General features: G+C 42.9%; 1 pseudogene; it reads right to left on the bottom strand.

Annotated features, from left to right (window-relative positions):
• Nucleotides 1–3333: 3333 nt before the first annotated feature.
• LOC137326331 (histone H2B-like) lies at nucleotides 3334–3709 on the bottom strand (annotated as a pseudogene).
• Nucleotides 3710–23941: the final 20232 nt, after the last annotated feature.

Raw genomic sequence — 23941 nt, 5'->3', positions numbered from 1 at the left:
ATGCCCTCCATGGTCTTATAACCCTCTGTGTAAAAAATATGCTTCTAAATTCGTCTTTCATTCTTGTAGTGATAATCTTGGGTCTTTGTCCCCTTGTTATTCCCCCTTTAACCTCTGTTTCAATGAAAAAGCCCCAATTTTTTGAGCCTTTCTTCATAACTGTAATCTCTCATTCCTGGCTTCATTCTCATGAATCTTCACTGTAGCCTTTCCATGACTCCAATGTCATTCCTGTAATGGAGTGTTCAGAACTGCATACAATGCTCCAAAATAAAAATAGAAAATGCTGCCAACACTCGGCAAGTCAGGCAACATCTATGAAGAGAGAAACAGAGGTAACGTTTCAGGTTGATGACGTTTCATCAGATCTGGAAGATGTTAGAATTGTTCAGGTGTTGAGCAAGTGCAGAGCCAGGGAAAAGTGGGGCGGGGGGGCAGGAAAAGAACAAAAGGGAGGGGTCTGCAATAGAGTGGAGAGAAAGTAATGGTGGTGCAAGGCAAAATGAGGAGATAATGAGACCACACATTCTCATGCTTGCACTCGGCTCATCATGCCTGTGACAACTCTTTATTATAGCAATCCAAAACCAGTCCCATTATCCTGCTCTCACCTCATACCATGCATCTTTCTCTGCTTCAAATATTGAACCACTTTTCTCTTAAAAGATGCAATGGTCTCATGCAACAGATTTGTGAGTGCAAGAAAGACTTGGCCTTTGTCTGCTACCAAGTTGGAGTTGTAGCTTCACTGATATGATAGAGAGGGAGTGTGAGGCTTGGTGCCAATGTTTTGTTGGCTGCATTGTTGATGTAGTGCCACAATGTGGTCCGAGTGCTTGGTGCATATACAATACAGGCCTTCCTTTCCTTTCAGTGGGCAGCATTTTCTGAAACCCGCCCTAACACCCTTCCTCAGTCCTGAGAACTTCTTGCGTATTTCCTTCCATGTCCTATAAATGTGAGAGACTGCATTGACTCTGTTTTCCACCTCCTGCGATGCCTGCTGCACAGTTACCTTTATAGGAGGGTTCCCTTCTGTCCCCAAAATGGCCACTTTTCTCAGTGCCATCTCTGTAGGATTTAAACCCCTACTTTCAGGATTTTAATTTAATCCAATCCAAGGACTGGTTCGTGACAACAACAAGACCACCACGGTACTAGTTTTATGGTTAAAGGCAAAACAGATTTATTAAGCACATCACAATTAGTACAAAAAGTGATACTTAACAAAGAGAAATAGTCACAGTCTGTTCCTTGAAACCTTGGAAGTATCCCTCCAAGTGACTGCGGTGAGGTCTCTCTCTCTCTGGCTGTGTTCTGTTGACTGAAGACTGCGCGCAAGATTCTAGCAAGGAAGAAGAGAACTCTTCAGTCAATAAAACACAGCCAAAGAGAGAGACACCGTGCCGCAGTCACTTGGAGGGATACTTCCAAGGTTTCAAGGAACGGACTGTGACTATTTCTCTTTGTTAAGTATCACTTTCTTTGTACTAATTGTGATGTGCTTAATAAATCTGTTTTGCCTTTAACCATAATACCAGTACCGTGGTGGTCTTGTTGTTGTCGCAAACCAGTCCTTGGATTGGATTAAATTGTAATCCTGAAAGTAGTGTTTAAATCCTACATCTCCTCCACCAGGACCTTCAGGTTTTCTTCAGTGAAGAGATAACTAAAGCCACCATTAGAAATGCCAAAAGGGCATTACAGAAAATATGGACCAGTGTAGTAATGATGGCAAAGCTTTTCTTTTACTTATGTCAGAAGTCAGAAGGCGATTAAGGATGCATCCGTCCTTTATGAGATTTAGCAGGACAGGTTAGGTTTGAGGACCAGGATATAGCTGAAGTTATACTTAGCATCTGTTTTCACTACTGAAGATAATGGTAAGGTACCAGTGGTGCTGGATAGATGCGATGCTGTATTTGATTCAATAGAGGTAAATGTAGAAATGATCATAACTAGGATCAAGGCACTCAAAGCTGATTGGGCTGCTGAAGGAAATGGGAAAGGTATTAGGCAAGCCATTGGCCGATATATTTAATTGCCAATGGCCCATATATTTAATAGCCATTTGAGGTCTGTGTTAGTTCAAATAGACTGGATGGAAGCTCATGTGGTCAAAATTTTTAGGAAAAGGAAGAAAGCAGCCCCTGAGAATTATTGTCCTGCTAATTTTACGTGCATTGTAGGAAAGATGCTGTAAGGCATTATAAGAGATTTGATTTATGATTATCCGGAGTGGTTGGCAGTTATTAGAAAATCGCAGCATGGCTTTAGAAAATGGAGGTTCTCTCTCAGATTTGCTTACACAGCTGCTGCAAGTGAGAGAAATTTTAATTATTTGCTGTTCAGTGGAATACACTGGAAGCTGTATAAGGTCATTTTTCAATACATTAATCTGATAACAACATTACCATTCTGTTTTTCTCATGTTTTTAATCCAAAAAAGATGCTTTCAGCCTCTTAGGTAAATAATGGGGTAGGTTTTAAGCATTGGGTGGCTGACCGCTGGAGTGCATCGATCAGCCTGCCGTCCAATGGCACCAACAGGAGCCCGATCTAATTTTGAGGACTGGGCCTCATTAGCATATATGTGGTGAGCTGCATGCCTCAAATGGGTGTCCCGTTGCAGCTTACCGGCTCCTCGTGGCCTCACAAAAATAATTTTAGCACTTACCTTTTCGGGACTCTTGTGCTGTACGGCCAGGATATTTTCTGAGCAGAGCGTCCACAGCGGAAGCTCCGCCCAGTGAGCAGTTAAAATGGCATCGGGGTCCCATATGTGTCATAGGACCTTGATTTTCATAGGCTAATGAGGCACCCACCTGATTCAGGAGGGCACCTGGGCCATCCATTGGAAGGCCCTGGGAAACATTATGGTGAAGTGGTAAATCTACCACCTCCATTTTAACTCTGCTACCGCCCAGGCGGAGGGAATTAAAATCTCCCCCAATGTTTTCTGAGGTAATTCTGAGGCATATTCATGTTTGTCTGTTTACATGAATGTTTTGGGTGCAGACCCTTTGTCCAAACTGGAGAGTATTACAGTTGAACAGCATTTAAAAACGAACTACTTAGCATTACACCCACGTTCTTAGAAAACCTTTAACTCACCGTGGACAATGCCATGGGATATCAGCTAGTCCATATAAATTATACATGTTTAATGATGTCTTGTACGTAGGACTCCAATAGAGGGATAACATCCTCCAGCAACTTCCCCAACAGACACCTTTCAAGTAACCTGTAGGTCATTGACAGTTTGAAATACAGATAAAGCTTTCTTCATAGCAATGTATAACTTAGTGTTTTTTTTCAGTACGTCGTGGAGTTTCACTTGGGGCTGATGTACTTGGTCACCACCTTTGTCCCTTTCGACACGGCGTGCTTGACCAGCTCCCCCAGGCAGCAGCAGGCACAAGGCGGTCTGGATCGCCTGGGAGCTGATGGCGCGGCCCTTTTTGTAATGGGCCAGGCGGGAAGCCTCGTCCACGGTGCGCTCGAAAATATCGTTCACAAAGGAAATCATAGTGCTCATGGCCTTGGAGGAGATGCAGGTGTCCTGGTGAACCTGCTTCATCACTTTGCAGATGTAGATGAAATAACTTTCCTTCCTCGAGTTTCTCCGCTTCTTGCCACCCTTTGCTGGCACTTCATTCAAGGCTTTCTTGGCACCCTTCTTGGGTGCTGGTTTCTTCTCCTCAGGCATTATCAAAATCAATTTCACACACAGGTGGATTCCACCAGGAGGCTAGTTACTCTTTTCCATCTAGCTGCTCATGCAGCATCTTCAGTTTGGATGCTGGACCAATGAGTTAAAAATCTTATGAGATTCAGCAGGGTTAGTCAACATGATATACTTCTGTACAGCAGTAAACTGCCCTTCATCAACTCCAATGCTCATTCTATGCATGTTTGAGCATGGCATGTAGGTGATGCAGAGTACTTTGATATGGACTATAGGTGCAAGGGACTGTCTTCTTTCTCCATGGTCTCCTGGCTTACTATGAAAAGAAAGGATGGCACATGATCAGAACATGAGCATTGTTCAGCACACTGGTAGAACTCTATAGGGCATTTTAACCCTGGGTATTGTGATATCGCTACTCGTCCGATATCCTTGATATGAGACCCAAGCCATTTTGATCGGCAAGCTACAACCATTGAACCAGCTCTCAGGCAGAACGCTGATCAGGGTGGTGGGAAATACAGTGGCTTCTCCGTGGACTCGAGCCGGAAACTTTGGCCCCAAGATGTGGCGAGAAGCAGGGTGGGGGGGGCGGGGGGGAGGTGCAGTGGGGGCATGCTCCTCCTGGGCCCACAAAAACCTTTATAAAATTAGAAAAAGGCAGCAGGCGGGTACGTTGCAAGTTTGGCCGCAATCGTCTGGATGGAGAGAGAAGCCATTGGGGCTTGAGGGCTGGGGAGGTCATAGATCACAGCAGGAGGGAGAGAGAGGCCGCGATCGATGGGGGAAGGCCGAAGGCTTCCTTGAAGGGCCTGGGGGGATGGGGGGGGATACACTCCTGCTCCTCCTGGCCCACAAGGAGTGCTGAGAAAAACACTTACCTTGTGGAGCCAACGGTTCCTGAGTCCCTTTCACGGATAGGTTTCTGGACCCGAGCAGCAGCAATGAATTTTAAATCGGGCTCTCAATTGCACTGTGGAAGGCTGATTTCAATATGTTAATGAAATGTCCCACCTCTCTACGGCAGGACGCTCAGATGCCACAATATCGGCTGCCGTAATACGTTCCCCGTTTTTTCATTTTTTACCCACCCCATGTCCCTCTCCCACCCGACGTGGGGAGTTAAAATCGAGGCCTGTGATTCTGTACTATTTCCTGCCAGTTATAGAGGCGAAAACTAGCAACGCAATGCAACTGTAATACAACCTCTTTAAATAAAATTTGGAGTTGAAGAATTTGATCTCATCAACAAAATAACAAATAAATCTCAAACAGATGTGAGATTTTTTTAGAAATAGTTACCCATTGCAAAGCATGGAATTTAGGTGTCTAATCCCCCTCTATAATTTGACCTCTCCTCTCCTGAAGACACTGGATCATATTTGTTTATGATTTCAACCTTGCAGCACCTTATCCAAGTGACCATTTTTCAGCTATGAGCTCTCAGCAGACTATCTGATTGTGGGGGCATCGCAGCTAAGCCCATTCCTGCTCTCACTCAAAGTCCTTGCACATGCACTTTCCAGCAGGGGTCACTGGATAATGATCATGAATGACAACCCTGGCTAACTTGTCCCCAATCTTGCTCCATGGTACTTTTAAGCTCCCTATCACCATCTTGGTTGAGATCAGCTAGCTCACCATAGAGCAGGACCTTCCTGCTCTCTATGGCTTAATGTCACACCAGGCAGTACATTTCAGTGTTGCCATATTTCTCAGTGAAATGAACCTAGGAGGGAAAACAAGGTAAGGGAGAACACAATAAATGAGGGGATACTGAGAGGTGTCGAGGAACAAAGGGACCTTGGAGTGCATGTCCACAGATCCCTGAAGGTAACAGGACAGGTAGATAAGGTGGTTAAAAAGGCATACGGGATACTTCCCTTTATTAGCCGAGGCATAGCATATAACAGCAGGGAGGTTGTGCTAGAACTGTATAAAACATTGGTTAGACCACAGCTAGAGTACTACGTTCAGTTCTGATCACCGCATTACAGGAAAGATGTGATTGCACTGGAGAGGGTACAGAGGAGATTTACAAGGATATTGCCAGGGCTGGAGAATTTTAGCTATGAGAGAAGGTTGGATAGGCTGGGGTTGTTTTCTTTGGAACAAAGGAGAGTGAGGGGAGATTTAAGTGAGGTAAATGAAATTATGACTGAACCAGATAGAGTGGATAGGAAGGACCTATTTCCCTTAGCAGAGGAGTCGGTGACCAGGGGGCATAGATTTAAATTAATTAGTAGAAGGATTAGAGGGGAGCTGAGGAGAAATCTTTTCACCCAGAAGGTGGTGGGGGTCTGAAACTCACTGCCTGAAAGGGTGGTAGAGGCAGAAATCCTCAACTCATTTAAAAAGTACTTGGATGTGCACTTTAAGTTCTGTAACCTACAGGGCTATGGACCAAGTGCTGGAAAATGGGATTAAGCTGGATAGTTCTTTTCCGGCCAGCACAGATGTGATGGGCTGAATGGCCTCCTTCTGTGCCGTAACTTTCTATGATTCTGTGTTTCTAAATGTCCCACGATAACATCAATTTAATCTTCAATAAAGACAAGTTCATAACAATGCATCTTCTCTGATGGCTCTCACATTACAGATAGATTCAAATTATAGGGTCACTATATCATTCAGTGACTTTTTCCTTAACTTTTGATTGGCTAGAACATCTCAACTTCACAGAAAAAGATCATTATAAGGATTCAACAACTCTTTCCATCAAATTTAGATACTGGATACTCTGAAGAACACCCTATTACTACTGGATTATTAATAAAAAAAAGGATAATAAAAAATTACATTCTGAATTGAAGCTAGCATGTCACACTTTAGCATAAATTGTAGTAGTGGCTACTCCAGGTTTAATATAAGAAATGGTTTCATCACCCAGTTTCCATTACTGAAATGTTAATTGCATTTTTTAGCATCTGACCAAAGTACTATATATAGCGAACAAGCATGGGACAGAAAGTAGGTGCAGCAAATGACCTTGCTGTATTCTCCATTTGCATAATCAATAGCCAGTCGATAGATTAATATGGGTACATTAACCTGGAAAAGCATTTTCTGTTTGCTAGGTATGACAAGAATACTATTTTCCTTTAATAAATAGGCAATGATTGCTAAAGTCACCTGCAAAAATGACTGCACAACACCCAATATTTACAATAGGTATTTTAGCACAAAATAATATTGAGATTTAGGTTGTAAACTGCAGTAACAATGAATAATATTTAAGAGCATTAAAGAACTAATGGTATTGACGGAGGGTTATTTTTAGTGTCCCAGTGCTTATTCACATATTGACATGAGGGTAAATACTGCAGTTCTCACGTTTATTTTTCATAGTCTGCTTGAGCTTCTTCCCTCAATTGCTTAAATGTGTAAAAAACAGTGATACTCCTAATATCACAAACCTGCTTCTGTATTTCTAAGTTTGTTTTTGTATATCACATCATGTAACAAAAGGCAGAGCCCAAGGCTAAAGCAACAATGTTTCATGGATTAGTTCTGGCACAGAGCACTTTGAGAAATGGTACGCGGTGCAAATGGTGAAATTAGATATACGAATCCAAATGCAAACTTTAACAACCTTGATTCTGCAGGGGGTGGATTTCAAACTTCATATACAAAGAGCCGAATCCTAGAAATCACAGAATTTTACAGCACAGAAGGAAACATTCGGCCCATTGCTCCTGTTCCGGCTCTTTGAACCCATAAAGTCCCTGTCCCCTGTCCTATACCCATATCCTTTTACATTTTTCTTCTCTAAATATTTATCCACATCTCCTTTAATAGCTATTATGGATTCTGCTTCTAACATTGTTTCTAATAGAGCATTCTGTGTTCTAACAACAATCTGCCTTAAAAAAAATCTCCTTACCATTCCCTTTGCTCTTTTGGTGATGATCTTAAATTAATTCCTCTACTTACCAACTCACCAACCAATAGAAACAGCTGTTTACTATTTAGTTTATCACAACTTGCCATTGTGGGACTTAGAGATCATTTCCTCACTACCATAACCAGTAGGCTACTGATGCAATGAGAAATAAGATCCTTTTTTTTCAGTTTTATCAACTTGTTCTCCCATTTTAAAAGATTTGTCTATCTACTCCTTTTAAAGTTTTACTATTTAATTTATGTTTCTCTCCTTATTCTGCCTCACAAAATATATCACCTCACACTTCCACATTAAATTTCATCCAAGATTTATCTACAGATTCTACTAATCTATCTATATCCTCCTAAAGTCACTTACAGTCCTCATCAGTTTCCATGCTGACTATTTTTATGTTATCTGCAAATTTTCATATTGTGACCCATACCTGAACTTAGATCATTTATATATATATTTATATATATATATTGAGAAGAACAATGGTTCTAACGCGGTGTGGCACCACTTTACATTCTTCCAGTCCAAAAAAAAATTCATTAACCACTACTCTGTTTTCTGTCCTTTAGCCAACTTTCTATCCATGCTGCCACATTTCCTTTAATACCATGTGCCTCAATATTATCAACAAGCCTCCTGTCCAGCACTTTATTGAATGCCTTCGGAAAATCAATATACACAACATCCACTGCATTTTCTTTATCAATACATTCCATTATTTCCTCAAAGATCTCCATTAAATTTGTCAAAAATGACTTACCGTGTACAAATTCATGTTGGATGTCCTTAATTCACCCATGAGTTTTACCTATTACTTAATACTCATTGAGTATCACTTTTATCCCATATAATGGCTTCTTGAAACTGACCCACTGCTGAGGCTAAGCTGACTGGTCTATAGTTACCTGGTTTGTCCCTTTCTCCTTTCTTGAACAGATGTGTTATATTGGCAATCCTCTAGATCTCTGCCTCAACTTCTAACACTGTGATAACAATGCCTACGAGAAACATCCACAGGCAAAAGAAGCAGTAAGCAAAACATTGTTTCTGGCATGGAAGCTGACCTATCCGTGCGTAGGGTGGTCAAATACACTAATCTAAATCATGTTGTAAGATGATAACAAATCAATATTAGTCATCGAGTCACAACTTTCATTATTTTCACCCATCCCCTTATCCATATTAGTCTCCCTGGTCAGCTGGTTTAATACAAAGTTTTGGTCAATGCCCTGTTTGGTGAGGTGACAGGCTTAAATATTGCAGGAAGGGATCCATTTCCTTTTCCCGCAAGCACATCCAAGGTAAATGTCTTCCTAGATGGTTTCCCTCAGTCTTTCCCTCCTATGACAATATTGAGGTTATTATAATTCTGGCTTGGTGCCACTTAATCACTACTTCCTGATGTAACTTGTTATCTCTGCTACACTGCAAAATTTTCAATCTTGGTGGTACCCTTCACTATGGACTTTGACCCATACCCTTGGTTTCTCAATAAAGAAAAATAATGCTGTAGCTTAATTTAAACATAAGGAACAGTGGTAAGCTTGTGAAAACCTTTGCTTTCATAAAGCAATGTTCCTTCAGTTGTACAAAATCAAGATTCACTACATAACTCTGTAAGCGACAGGGCTTCTTGGTATTTGTTGGAACAACTAAAAATGTTAGAATTTGATAAATAGTAACAAGATTGAAAGACATAAAATGAATCATTATGCAAAATAGTTAAATGTTATTGAAAAGGAATTGCAGTTGCTTAATAATCTAGGTTTATGAGCAAATAATTTTTCCAGCGAGAGTTTGCTATAAGAATGTAAATTTGATAAATTAAAGTCAGTATATATTTGGTCTACTTGGGTACAGAACAATTAGGACATGATTTTCCTCAATGGACAATAGTAGATTTATCACCAGCTTTGCTATCTATCATGTCTTTGCAATGGGAATGAGGTGGGCGAAATGGAGCAAGCATCAGTGGTGGAACATTTAGGGAATAGCGATCATAGTATCATAAGGTTTAGATTAGCAATGGAAAAGGACAAGGAGCAATCTAGAGTAAAAAATACTCAATTGGAGGAGGGCCAATTTCAGTGAGGTGAGAAAGGATCTGGCCCGGGTAAACTGGAATCAACGTTGGCCTGCAAAACTGTAATTGAACAATGGGCGGCCTTTAAAGAAGTGATGGTTCAGGTACAGTCTAGGTACATTCCCACAAGGGGGAAAGGTAGGGCAACTAAAGCCAGAGCTCCCTGGATGACGAAAGAGATAGAGAGTAAGTTGAAGCAGAAAAAAGGGGCGTATGACAGATTTCAGGTTGACAATACAAGTGGGAACCAGGCTGAATATAGAAAGTTCAGAGGGGAAGTGAAAAAGGAAATAAGAGAGGCAAAGAGAGAGTATGAGAATAGACTGGTGGCTAATATAAAAGGGAATCCAAAAGTCTACTATAAACAAATGAACAGTAAACGGGTAGTAAGAAGAGGGGTGGGACCGGTTAGGGACCAAAAAGGAGAACTATGCAAGGAGGCAGAGGGCAAGGCTGAGGTACTAATAGAATCTCAGAATCATAGAACGGTTATGGCACAGAAGGAGGCCCTTCGGCCCATTGGGTCCGTGCCTGCTCTATGAAAGAGCAATCCAGCTAGTTCCTCTCCCCTGTCGTACCCATGTAGCCCTACAAATTTTTTCCTTTCAAGTATTTATCCAGTTACCTTTTGAAAGCCATGATAAATCTGCCTCAACCACACTCATTGGCAGTGCATTTCAGATCCTAACCATTCACTGTGTAAAAAAGCTTTTCCTCATGTCACCTTTGGTTCTATGTCCTTTGGTTCTTGACCCTTCCGCCAATGGGAACAGTTTCTCTCTAAAGTGCGATGCCCAGAACTGGACACAATACTCCAGTTGTGGCCGAACCAGTGTTTTATAAAGGTTCATCATGACTTCATTGCTTTTGTACTCTATGCCTCTATTTATAAAGTCCGGGATCCCGTATGCTTTTTTAACCGCTTTCTCAACCTGCCCTGCCACCTTCAACGATTTATGCACATATACCCCCAAGTCTCACTGTTCCTGTACCCATATTAGAATTGCGCCCTTTAGTTTATATTGCCTCTCCTCATTCTTCCTACCGAAATGTATCATCTCGAATTTTTCCGCGTTAAATTTCATCTGCCACGTGTCTGCCCATGCCACCAGCCTGTCTATGTCTTCTTGAAGTCTATCACTATCCTCCTCATTGTTTACTACACCTCCAAGTTTTGTGTCATCTGCAAATTTTGAAATTGTGCCCTGTACACACATGTCCAAGTCATTAATATATATCAAGAAAAGTAATGGTCCTAGTACCGACCCCTGGGGAACACCACTGTATACTTCCCTCCAGGAGGGCAATGAGGTTGATCTGGTGTATATGGGCTTCCAAAAGGTGTTTGATAAAGTGCCACCTAATAGGCTTGTCATCAAAGTTGAAGCCCATGGAATAAAGGGGGCAGTGGCAGCATGGATACGAAATTGGCTAAGTGACAGGAAACAGTGGGTAGTGGTGAACGGTTGTTTTTCGGACTGGAGGGAGGTGTACAGTGGTGTTCCCCAGGGGTCGGTACTGGGACCACTGCTTTTCTTGATACATATTAATGACTTGAACTTGGGTGTGCAGGGCACAATTTCCAAATTTGCAGATGACACAAAACTTGGAACTGTAGTGAACAGTGAGGAGGAGAGTGACAGACTTCAAGAGGACATAGTCAGGCTGGTGGAATAGGTGGACACGTGGCAGATGAAATTTAACGCAGAAAATTGCAAAGTGATATATTTTAGTAGGAAGAATGAGGAGAGGCGATATAAACTAAAGGGTACAATTCTAAAAGGGGTATAGGAACAGAGAGATCTGTGGTTATATGTGCACAAATCTTTGAAGGTGGCAGGGCAGGTTGAGAAAGCGGTTAAAAAGCATACGGGATCCTGGGCTTTATAAATAGAGACATAGGTGTCGATTTTGCAATGGTGGTGGGTTGGCAGCGGGGGGTGAAGGTGTGCATGGCAAACCCGCACAAACAAAACTTACCGTTTCCGACACGACCGCATGATGATGGCTGATGATGAATGTCCTCTCCAGGTTTTGCGCCCGGTAGCCAGCCAGATTGACAGGCTGGCTGCCGTCAGGAACTGCAACGCAAGGTTGTAGGGGAGAGAAAGAGAGAGAGCGAGACGCCATCTGGCGCTGGAACGAAAGATTGGGGTGGGGGGGGGGACAGTGGAAGATCGGGGGGGGGGAGAGTGGAAGATCAGGGGGACGGAGAGGGGAAGATCGGGAGGGAAAGGGGATGATCGGGAGTGGAGATGGGAAGATCGGGGGGAAGAGGGGAAGATCGGAGGGGGCGAGGGGGACATCAGGAGGACATCGGGGGGGGGTGAAGAGGGGGACATCGGGAGGACATCAGGGGGGTAAAGAGGGGGAGATCGGAGAGGGAGACAGCGGACATTGGAGCAGGGTGCCAAAGTAAGTTCATTTTGTGTTTTAACTTCCTTCTATGGTTTTTTATTTAATTTATTTTGTTTCTTTTTCCTTGATCCGGCCCTGAATCAGAAGTGGTGGGCAAGCCGCCCAGGTAAGTTAAAAATCGTTACAATCACTTAATCTGTCACAGGTAAAGTGCCTTAATGTTACAGGTAAAGTGCCTTAATTGCAGGGCTACGGGGAAAGGGCGGGGTAGTGGGACTAACTGGGTTGCTCTTGCAGAGAGCCGGCACGGACTCGATGGGCTGAATGGCCTCCTTCCGTGCTGTAACCTTTCTATGATTCTATGATTCTAACCCGCGACTGTGAAAAATGTTATTTTTCTCCTTTGGTGCTAATTGAAAACCTACTTCTGTAAACCTTCACCAAGGAATCTGTGTCAGAATGTCATTTCTATCTTTACTTGGGAGCAAAGTGTGGAAATTTTGCCTGTGTGATAACTGATTTTGCATTTCGCAATATTTATTGAGCTTTTTAAAAAAATGTTCTTTGTACACCATTCACAACTGAATTTCTGTACCATTGAAGCCCCTGCCATTGAGTTAAGAGAAAACTAGAAGCTCAGCAGAAACGCACCACCACCTCCAGGTAGAACATTAGACTACCAACTAATGGAGCAGTGCTCACTACCACCAATTGCTCTCATATGTGGCTCCCGGTCCGGAAACACCTTGATTTTAAAATTCTCATCCTTGTTTTCAAATACCTCCATGCATACCGCCCCGACCTATCTCTGTAACTTTTTCCAGTCCTCCAATTCTGGCCTCTTGTGCATCCCCGATTTCCTTCACTCCACCATTGGCGGCTGTGCCTTCAGCTGCCTAGATCCTAAGCTCTGGAATTCCCTTCCTAAACCTCTCCACCTCTCTACCTCTCTCTTCTCCTTTCAGTCACTCCTTAAAACCTATCTCTTTGACCAAGCTTCTGGTCACTTGTCCTAATATCTCTTCATGTGGCTCGGTAACGCTCCTGTGAAGCGCCTAAGGACGTTTTATTACGTTACAGGCACTATATGAATGTAAGTGGTTGTTGTTTTAGTGACAAACTATATAATAAAATAGCCTGTGTATGAGCTATCACAGTTTTACTAATTAAACTCTGGAATTAATCAACTCATCTGAATACTGTTTTTTTTAAAATTCTGTTCCTGTCTGACTGGAAAAGATTGACCACACTCTTCTACACATGTAACAAGATTCAGATTTGATTTAGTGGCCATTTTAAAATATAGCTCATAGGAGATCAGCTTGGGGATGCAGATAATTATATTATTACCAACGTACATTTGAACTCTTGCCAGACTGCTAGACTAATGGAAGATGTGAGTGCTTATAACTAATTCCTAATGAGCCCCAAATCTCAATCAGTAGAACATCTTTGAGATTAACTTTGAACATTTGATATTATTTGTGCCATTCAGACAAAATTAATTCAGGGCTTAATACAGCTTTATAGAACCTTGCTTAGAGTTACACCACATGTAATAATCCACACATTTTAAAGCAAATCTAAAGAAAGACAATGGGTCAGAAATTGCTCGGAGTGGTGAGGCAACGGTTACCGTCGCTCCTCCGAATTAAATTAACAAAATTACTTACTAGGGGCTCTGTGACATCGGATTGCTTGAATATGAACTGTTTTAAAAATGTGCGCTATCAACCCAGCCTCTGAGCTGCGTGAGTTGCTGTGCGGCTGGAGAAGTCTGTGAGGACAAGACACACCCTCAAAATCTGTCAGGAAGAGAAGTCACGGCCACAGATTCATAATTTAATAGGACAAAGTCAGCATAGCTTTATGAAGGGGAAGTCATGTCTGACAAATTTGCTTGAGTTCTTTGAGGACATAACGTACAGGGTGGATAAAGGGGAACAGTGGACGTAGTGTATTTAGACTTCCAGAAGGCATTCGACAAGGTGCCACATAAAAGATTATTGCTCAAGATAAAGAATCACTGGATTGGGGGTAATATTCTGGCATGGGTGGAGGATTGGTTATCTAATAGGAAGCAGAGAGTTGGGATAAATGGTTCATTCTCGGACTGGCAACCAGTGGCCAGTGGTGTTCCGCAGGGATCGGTGCTGGGTCCCCACTCTTTACAATCTATATTAACAATTTGGAGGAGGGGACCGAGTGTAACATATCAAAGTTTGCAGATGATACAAAGATGGGAGGGAAAGTAGAGAGTGAGGAGGACATAAAAAATCTACAAGGGGATATAGATAGGCTGGGTGAGTGGGCGGAGATTTGGCAGATGCAATACAATATTGGAAAATGTGAGGTTATGCACTTTGGCAGGAAAAATAGGAGAGCAAGTTATTATCTTAATGGCAAGAAACTGGAAAGTACTGCAGTACAAAGGGATCTGGGGGTCCTAGTGCAAGAAAATCAAAAAGTTAGTATGCAGGTGCAGCAGGTGATCAAGAAGGCCAACGGAATGTTAGCTTTTATTGCTAGGGGGATAGAATATAAAAACAGGGAGGTATTGCTGCAGTTATATAAGGTATTGGTGAGACCGCACCTGGAATACTGCATACAGTTTTGGTCTCCATACTTAAGAAAAGACATACTTGCTCTCGAGGCAGTACAAAGAAGGTTCACTCGGTTAATCCCGGGGATGAGGGGGTGGACATATGAGGAGAGGTTAAGTAGATTGGGACTCTACTCATTGGAGTTCAGAAGAATGAGAGGCGATCTTATTGAAACATATAAGATTGTGAAGGGGCTTGATCGGGTGGATGCGGTAAGGATGTTCCCAAGGATGGGTGAAACTAGAACTAGGGGGCATAATCTTAGAATAAGGGGCTGCTCTTTCAAAACTGAGATGAGGAGAAACTTCTTCACTCAGAGGGTAGTAGGTCTGTGGAATTTGCTGCCCCAGGAAGCTGTGGAAGCTACATCATTAAATAAATTTAAAACAGAAATAGACAGTTTCCTAGAAGTAAAGGGAATTAGGGGTTATGGGGAGCAGGCAGGAAATTGGACATGAATTTAGATTTGAGGTTAGGATCAGATCAGCCATGATCTTATTGAATGGCGGAGCAGGCTCGAGGGGCCGATTGGCCTACTCCTGCTCCTATTTCTTATTCAGGCGGCATTGCTCAAGCAGGCAAGCAGACTTCATTCATTGAAAGTTAGTATTCTGTATATAATTGTGAATAAAAATTTAAATTCATTTTTATAAAAAGCCAAAGAAATAACTGAATTAAATAAAAGAGACAGAAGGGAAAAATTTAAAAAATAATAACTTTTTTAATTTAAAAGAAATTTAATGACAAAAACTATTAAAATAAGGAGTAATGAGACACCACGTTTTTAAAAGTTAATTTTTAGTTGTTTGTTATCAAGACTTACCAAGACTGTTAAAACTTAGATTAGACCTGTATTTTTAAGCATACCTGTTTGGTGGCGTAATTAGTTACTTTCCAGCTGGGCAGATAAGCAAGTTGGCGCTTTTTCAATGATTTCTCTGATTGCAGCGTGCGATGTCCCTTTAATTTGAAGCTCTCATATCGCCGGCAAATCACTCGGAACAAATTCCAGATTTCCACGTTTTACTGCGCATGTGCAAACGCTGGAACTTGCTCCTTCGATTCGCCACTAACAACGGAGAGCGCTGTTGAGCTCCTCCATTATTTCAGGAGCGATTTCTACCCCATTGTTGTCATATGTGAATACACTATGCCTAGTTGATGGACAATATACCTATTGCTATCGATTAGGCTGCAGGATTAAAATTAAATGTTTTTTAAAATAAAAGTTTTGGAAGAAGAGAGAATGCTAAAATTGCAATAACTGCTGGCACCAAATTCATCTTACATTTCTCTTCATCAAATGTTGACTTTGGAGCCAAAAATCTCAGGTGGGATTTTCCTTTGCTTTTAGTGACAGCACTTTGGCAGGGAGGGTGGAAAATTGACTCCCTAGTGCTGGATCCCTGCTCATTTTCACAGTTTTCTTTCATCAATTGTGTAAGGGGCCATTTAAATAAGGCGATAGGGACAGATTAATGTCATACATCATATTTCCCATCATTATCATCTCAGCACTGCTGGACACCAAGAATGCAGGAAAAGAACAGGCATGTTAGGAAAGGCATCACATTGGTAAATGTTTAAAGGTTCAAAGCAAGATTGGCAATCAATGGATAGAAAATAGATTGCCAGGTCTACATCTCCAGATTTTGTGCACTTTTTTTAGAGGCTACAAAATGTTTTTCTTCTTCAAGGTGCCTGTTCCTTTAAATCCTCAGCGACAGCTATTTTCAGTGTCCTCCAGTGGTAATCTCCAAAGCACAGGCAGGAATGCCACGGGAGCCCAGCGACAAAATTGAAATTAGACTCTCCCCGGAAACTTCACCGGGGTCAGAAGTAGGCCAGTCAGACGGCTTGAACCCCCATTGCACCAAAGTTTCACTGATTGTCATGCCAGAAAGGATAATCTTGGCTCCTTTTAAATACTGAGAAACTTAAATTAAGGCCCAAGTGTGTGTGACATCACTAAAGTTGAAAAAACGTATGAGAGAAGGTGAGATACATCAAGAAGTAGTAATTATGTGAGGTCTCGCTTGGATTTTAGTATAAATTTTGAATGAAGGGAAGACTGAGTTAGATAAGAAGCTCAACAGCTTTGAGGTCCTGGAAAAGAATGCATTATGAATAGGACACGGAGGAATAAAGTTTGATTTAAACACAGTGAGGGGGGCCAGGGTGATGAGCTTAGGAAGAGAAAGACAAGAAATATTGGACTGGAGAGAAAGAAACAGGAGGCTGGAGGTGAGAGAAGGATTGTCTATTAGAGATTTTCTTTCTTGTCTGCTCCAAGAATGCAAGAGAGCTTTCTAGAAAAGCTTTCAAAGTACAGTATTCAAGTCTTGAACAGACTTGGACTCTACAGAGAGTTAGGAGTTATAAAAGAGAGAGAAAGGAGAAGCTGAGTTTCTTGGAGGCAGCCTTAATGCAGAAGATGTGGGAGTTCTGTTTAAGATCAGAAGAAATTGTGAGGACAAGGATGTTGATCAGTGAAGAAGGACTAAGGGTGGACCGATCAAAAATAAGGGGCAGTTGTAGCCACCTTTCCAATATAGGCTCCTTTCTCAGGAAACATCATTGGTACTCACATAAAGAAAATGAACACACATAGAGTTAAAGCTGTTGACGCATATTGAAAATATCCATCTCTATTGTACACAAACAACTGATGGTGACTGGCAATTGAACATAAGATTGCCTGACAGAGTCTCCACTGCACAATAAAGATGCTCGCTGCAAATATGCACAAACAGCCTTAACTCACACCTTGTCAGATTACTACATTCCACAGTGACTTTCTTTGCCTTCTTTTAATATCCTCTGGGGTGTTTTTAATGTGTTACAAATACTTCTGCCTTCTCCAGATAGCTCCCAGTCCTGCTCACACCTGCTCCACAGAGACAGCACACAAATACAAAGCAACTAACAGATTTCGAGCTCAGGCTATAAAATGAGATGCTTTATTGGAAGGTAGGGAGTTCCTTGTCATTTCTAGAGACTTTTATAAGAATTTTGTTTGTGCACAATTTTTCCTTTATCTGTTGTACTCCTTTAGGAATATAAGCCACATATTGTGTTGAATTTTCTTTCATTTGGAGAAATATTTAAAAACAACTAACACCTCACCTCTCATATGGATATTCTTCAATTAGATTGAGCATAAAAACATTCTGTATAGAAAGTAACATATTGGACAAGGGTCACCCACACATTCTGAACACATGACTTTGTCAAAGACATCTTCTGAACTCTCGTGCATTGTGTTAACAAACAGTGTGTATAATTTAGCTGATTATTTCTTGAAGATGCCACCCCTTGGAATCTGCAAGCTTGTCTTTTGTTGTAATTTCCATTTCCAACATCAGAGATCCATTGTGGCGTTGCACCTTTGCCACCAATTACCTCTTATTCTTCACATCAATGCCTTGTCACTAGTCTGGTTAGTTTATTGTGATGAAATGTGCAATCCTTATACAATGCAGAGGAAGTACCAACTGGATTTTCCTCATGATAATACCAAAAGATGTTTGGTTAAATTTTAGTGTAATAATTTGTCTATATTCAAATGTTTTTTTTATAGTTCTTTCTCGAAATGACAAGGTCGGCAATTATTACCTGTCCATAGTTGCCCAACTGATTGATTTACTTAGCCACTTCAGAGGCAGTTAAGAGTTAACCATGTTGTTGTGGGATTGGAGTTACATATAGTCCAGATTGGGTAAGGATGGCAGATTTCCTTCCTTAAAGGACATTAGTCAACCAGTTGGGTTTTTACCACAATCCGACAGCTTCATGGTCACTTTTAATGATTACAGCTTTTAGTTCCAGATTTTTTAAATTAAATTCAAATTCTCAAACTGCCATGGTGTCATGTTCTCTGGATTACTAGTCCAGTAACATAACCACTTCTCTACTATACCCTGATGAAAGATGTAGTATAAGAAATTAAACAATTTATTGATAACAATCATTACAAATCTCACATTTTTTCCTGCACACAGTTCATGTCAATGCACCACACCTCTTTCCCCAATTTGACAGCCAGTTCTTGATTGGGTATTTCCATCTCTGTAGTATTGTCTTGTCCTTGTGTCCAAGGCACGGACTAACTTTGAAAATAGAGTTAAATAAATCAATTTAAAAATTCAGTACATCAGTTTACAAGAAAGCATTTCAACAAAGGTAATCCCTATTTCTAGCCCATCAAACTTAAAAATCCATTTGGGCTCAATATGGCTTAACACATAACTTCTAAATAAGTGACAAAGACTTGCATTTATATAGTGCCTTATTGCATCTCTCAAAAATTTCCCAAAGTGCTTCGCACACAATGCATTTCTGTTATCATTACAAACATGGCAGCTAATTTGCGCACAGCAAGTTCTCACAAAGAGCAATGGGATAAGTGATTGTTAATTTGTTTTTGGTGGTGATGGTTGAAGGAAGAATGTTGCTTGGGACACTAGGCAAACTCCCTGCTATTTTTGAAATAATGCTATGGGATTGTTAAGTTTCAGCTTAACCAAGGAACAAGAAGGCACCTCTAACAATGCAGCATTCTTTTAGTACTGTATTCAAGTGTAAGCCTAGATTGTGTATTCAAATTCTGGAGTGAACTTCAACAATTAACCTTCTAATCCAGAGGCAAGAGTGCTACTGAATGAACCAGGCTGACACAATTCTAGAAACATTCTGTTCAAAATGCTCTTTCGTGGTTTTCTGAAGCCTGATGGCCGAGTGGTCAATGCTGCTGCCTGATGTAGTACTAAACCATAGAGACTAGTAGATTGTAGGTTTGATCATTGGGCTTCATTTTAGCACCCGCTATTGGGTACGTTCCTGGCGGGGGGGCTCCGAAAATCGGGGAATCCCGGAGCGGGTTCGGAGCCCAGCTCCAACCCGCCCACTTCCGGGTTCCCCACAGACGCGCCGGCGTGTACGCGCAGCCCCCGCAGGTGGGAATCCCGCAGGCAATTAAAGCCAGCAGGATGCCACTTATAAGTATTTACTTTGCTATTTCAGGTCATTAACTGACCTGATTAGGGGAATATGTGAGGAGGGGTGGGATTTTATATACAACTGGGACTATTTCCCATACTGGGGGAGACACTCCCAGTTCAAATGGACGTGTTGCAGCTGTCAGCCTGTGGCAGCTGCAAAGGTCCATTTGACAGGTGTGGGGGGAGACCCTCACTCATTGCAGGAGGCCACTCTGTCACTTGGGACAAAGTTTGGCCTCCACCACCCTCCTCCTGACAATCAAATTCACCAACTTGCACACTTACCCCGGGGTCCAGAGACATGTACCTACCTTGTGGACCCCCTCAGATGTACATCTTCCGGATGGGGGCCGCCGTATCTGCAGTCATGACCTCCTTGGAGGGCGAACAGCATCACCAGCCTCACCAGCCTCGCCGGCAACGCCGTCCACCTCTGACACGTGGAGCTCCACAACAGAGTGCTGTGACACATCCACCTGCACAGCAGGAGGGAGGGCAACCGCAGACAGAGATGCGTCGCAGAGGGCACTACCCTCGCCACAGGGTCCACAGACCGAGGTTCAGCTTCCTGGACCTCTCTGTGCAGCAGTGCACACGGATGCCCAGAGTCACTCGACATGTAGTCGTGGACATCTGCAGCCTCTTTCATGCCGAGCTGCTCCCGGTTGGCCCGAGCACCATCTTCTTACCTGTCGCTGTCAAAGTCACCACTGCCCTCAACAACTTCTCGTCCGCATCCTTCCAGGATGCCATCGGGGACATCGCCGACGTCTCCACAAAAGAGCCCTGCAAATACACCTACACCCACTCTGCAGTGACACAATGGGTGTCATCAGTTGTGGGTCTTCATTATGATCCTCAGGAAAGGGCATTATTGCACAAACCAGACAAGATTCGCAAAGACGTGGCAGTAGTGGTGCCAATATAATATGTAATGTGAGTTAGTCAGAAGTTCAATATAAGTAAAAACCATGACAAACCCTCAAACACCCTTGTGCATCCCCTTCATGCTCACGACACTTTGCCTTACGCTGCCTACTGCACATATGTGATGCATGCCCTGTGGCTGCAGCACAGGTAGTGGCAGGTTGAGTGAGGCTGACTGTGAAAGAGATGCACGAGAGGGTGAGTATGAGATAGAGCCATGAGATTGTATGAGGATTGGGTTGAGTGGTAGTGGCGGGATGAGTACTGGCGAAGTGAGTAAGTGCAGGTAAGATGAGGATGAGCTTTGAGTGGGTGTGAGGGGTGATGTGACAGAGTAGTGTTGGCAGTGCAGAAGGAGATGTGGGGTGGGGGCAGTGATGTGGCAGATGGAGTGTAGGGGAATGAGTAAGTGTGCTCACTTTGGCTGACCTACTTAGGTCATTGCAGCGCCTCCTGCACTGTATGCAGGTGGGCGATATGTTGGTGGTGCAGGTGACCTCCTCTGCCACCTCGAGCCATGCCTTCCTGGTGGCAGAGGCAGGCCGCTTCCTCCCGCCCGCCGGGGGGAAGATCTCTGTCCTCCCCCTCCTCCTCACCCCATCTAATGATACCTGGAGTGAGGCATCATTAAACTGGGAGCAGCCTTCCCCCTGGGCTGCTCCATGTTGTAATTTTTTCTATTTGTTGCAGCATCTGTCAGTGGAGGACTGCCCCTTTAAATAGAGCTCCTCCAGCTGACAGACCTTACTGCGCATGAGCAGTCCGCCCGACGCACAGATCAGCAGTGGGGAACCCGGAAGAACAGGTAAGTGGATCCAATTAGGCTGCGATCGCGCGGGGGGCAGACTGATTTCACCGGGCGCGTTACCCACGCGCCCAATAGCCCCCCCGCCGCGAACCCGCAGCCCTGGTAACATCGAGCCCATGCATGGTCTATACTGAGTTGGCTAATGTCAGTGGGAGCTTCATTACTCCTGCACTGGGAAGCAGAAAATCAGCTATCCAGTGACCCCTGTTAGAAAGTGCAATGTGTCGCCAGTTGAAGATGGCGCAATGATGTTCTCACTAGTTCAATAGCCTGCCGGTAGTCGTTCACGCTTGATTGGTAACTTGGACAAGGTACCCAACGGCTGACAATCCCCGTGGAACCATTCCCTAAAAGGAGTCAGCATCTTCAGCAGGGAAAGGGAAAAAAATTGGAAAGAATATTGTTTTTTCAAAGTGATTACTGGATGGGCCTTTTCATCCTCTGGTGACAAACAATCGAGCAAAAGCCAAAGGCATTATTCACTAGAAATCACCAGTTAACCCCGATCAAATTCATCTGATTAGACTATAGTCATTTTCTCATCCTATCACCCAGATGTGTAAAGGGTCCTGTGACTGACCCTTTGAGATAAAAACAGGGCCATATGGTCTTTACCATCTGCATGTACAATAAGAGCTAATGTATACTGAGTAATCAAATCTTATAATATTGCTCCTGGTAAGGGATGAATGCTACTGATTACATTCTGTGGCAACAGCATGAATGTACATCTAACCTAATGTAATTTTTTCCCATGGGGGAAGGTTTTATTTAAAATATACAGGAGACAATTAAACTTCATTCAAATGCATAAATACTACCCAAAATTCTCACAAAATTAATGATTTTTTCTGAATAAATTTTGTCAACTGAATTACATTTTCCCTTATCAGAAAAAAAATATTTACACACAATCAAAAAAAGTTAAGTGTGGCTTTTTAAAATTTAGATTAATTTTACCAAATTGATGAGAAGAAAATGCAACGTTAGAAATATTCTCTACACGCCCCAACTGTCCCAGTTGTTTTGCCCATTCGCTGAAGCTAACAAATGAAAGAACTTGAAGCTGGATAGCACCTGCCAGAGGCCACTCTAAACCTGCTGTGTGGTGTGAAAACTGGTCCCGGCGCAGGCTTCAAGCCAGTGTACAAGAGCTGATGCATGCAAAGTGACAGAGCGCGGTAGTTAGGCAAATACAGCATGAGTTAATTTTCTTAATTCTAATGAAGTCAACATTATCTCAGGAGGAAATTTCCATAAATTCTTGGCCAGGGAAGTCAGTTAGTAGACTCCGTTCCTGAGGGAGAGATTAGCACACTTTCCCACGTCAATTTGCATTGAGATAAGACTAAGCATTTCTTAACAAAGAAATTTGCTGTTCTTAAATTTCAGTTGTTAACAATATTCAGAAAGGGAGAAATAATTAAGACCCAGGAAACAACAAGTAAGGCATTGGCCTTAAGATTCGATTTTGTCTGAAAACAGACGTGTAAAGGGTGCCTGTTCACGAGGTCCCAGGCAGCACGTTAAATTTGTGCTCGGACCTCATTAAAGTGATTCAGACGTGCAGCTAGTGTTACCCATGCTATTCATTGGCTGCGCACCTGTTCGGGGGTGGGGGGAAATCGGGCATCTCCGACGCCACTTAAATGTAGCCAGCACCTATTAAATAGGAGGTGGTCTCTGGCTGCGCACAGTTGGGAAACTCCGCAAGTGGAGAAAAGGTTGCCAGAGGTCCAAACAGGGCATCAAGGTTCTCGAATGCCATGTTGGAGGCCCTGGTGCAGGTGGTGGACAGGAGGAGAGCGATCCTGTTCCACCCAGGGGTCAGAAAGCCCTCCAGGCCACACCCCCGCCCCCAGTGAAAATTGGTCGCAGAGGAGATCAATGCCATGAGCATAGTTCCCAGAACAAGGCTACAATGCCGGAAAAAGCTAAATGACCTCACCAGAGTTGTCAAGGTAAGAATACTGTTCTCTTACCCTCTGCTCACACCTCCACCACCTCTAGCCTCACTAGTCAAAATACTCTCCTTCACCGCTTCCCTTCACTTTTCTACAATCTCTGCACCACACTTTGATCCACCTCCTTCTCCTCATACTCAAACACTCGCCTCTATTATAACCCACACTTCCCCACATTTCACATCTTACACAGTGGTTACGAACTATTCAACCATGACAGGCATTCTCTAAACACCTCACTAGACTGTCACTAACACACTCCCTTCTTGCTTGCAAGAGAAGATCGCGTACAACAGGAAACTGCCACCGGAGGAGGTCAAGCCTGCCTGCACACCCTCTCCCCTATTGAATAAAACATGAGCAGGGGGAAAGTTATGGCTGTGGTAATTGGCATCGCTGGAGGAGACATAATGCAGGATTTCTTCACAACTTATCGTCTTTTTCCCTTCTTACTTCTATCTCACCCTACACACTCTGCATGAAAAACTGCAGCTGCTTTCACCAGCCACTAGTTTCTCTTTGCTCTCCCTTTACACTAAAAGCTAACCCTTGTCCCTGTCTTTCGTTTCAGGAGCTGTAAATGTGGATCAAGTTCTGCCACTTCAGGAAGAA

The sequence above is a fragment of the Heptranchias perlo genome, chromosome 1, assembly GCF_035084215.1.
Source record: "Heptranchias perlo isolate sHepPer1 chromosome 1, sHepPer1.hap1, whole genome shotgun sequence".
Lineage (NCBI taxonomy): Eukaryota > Metazoa > Chordata > Chondrichthyes > Hexanchiformes > Hexanchidae > Heptranchias > Heptranchias perlo.
The sequence above is the reverse complement of the archived record's forward strand: the minus strand, read 5'-3'. Positions and strand labels throughout refer to the sequence as shown.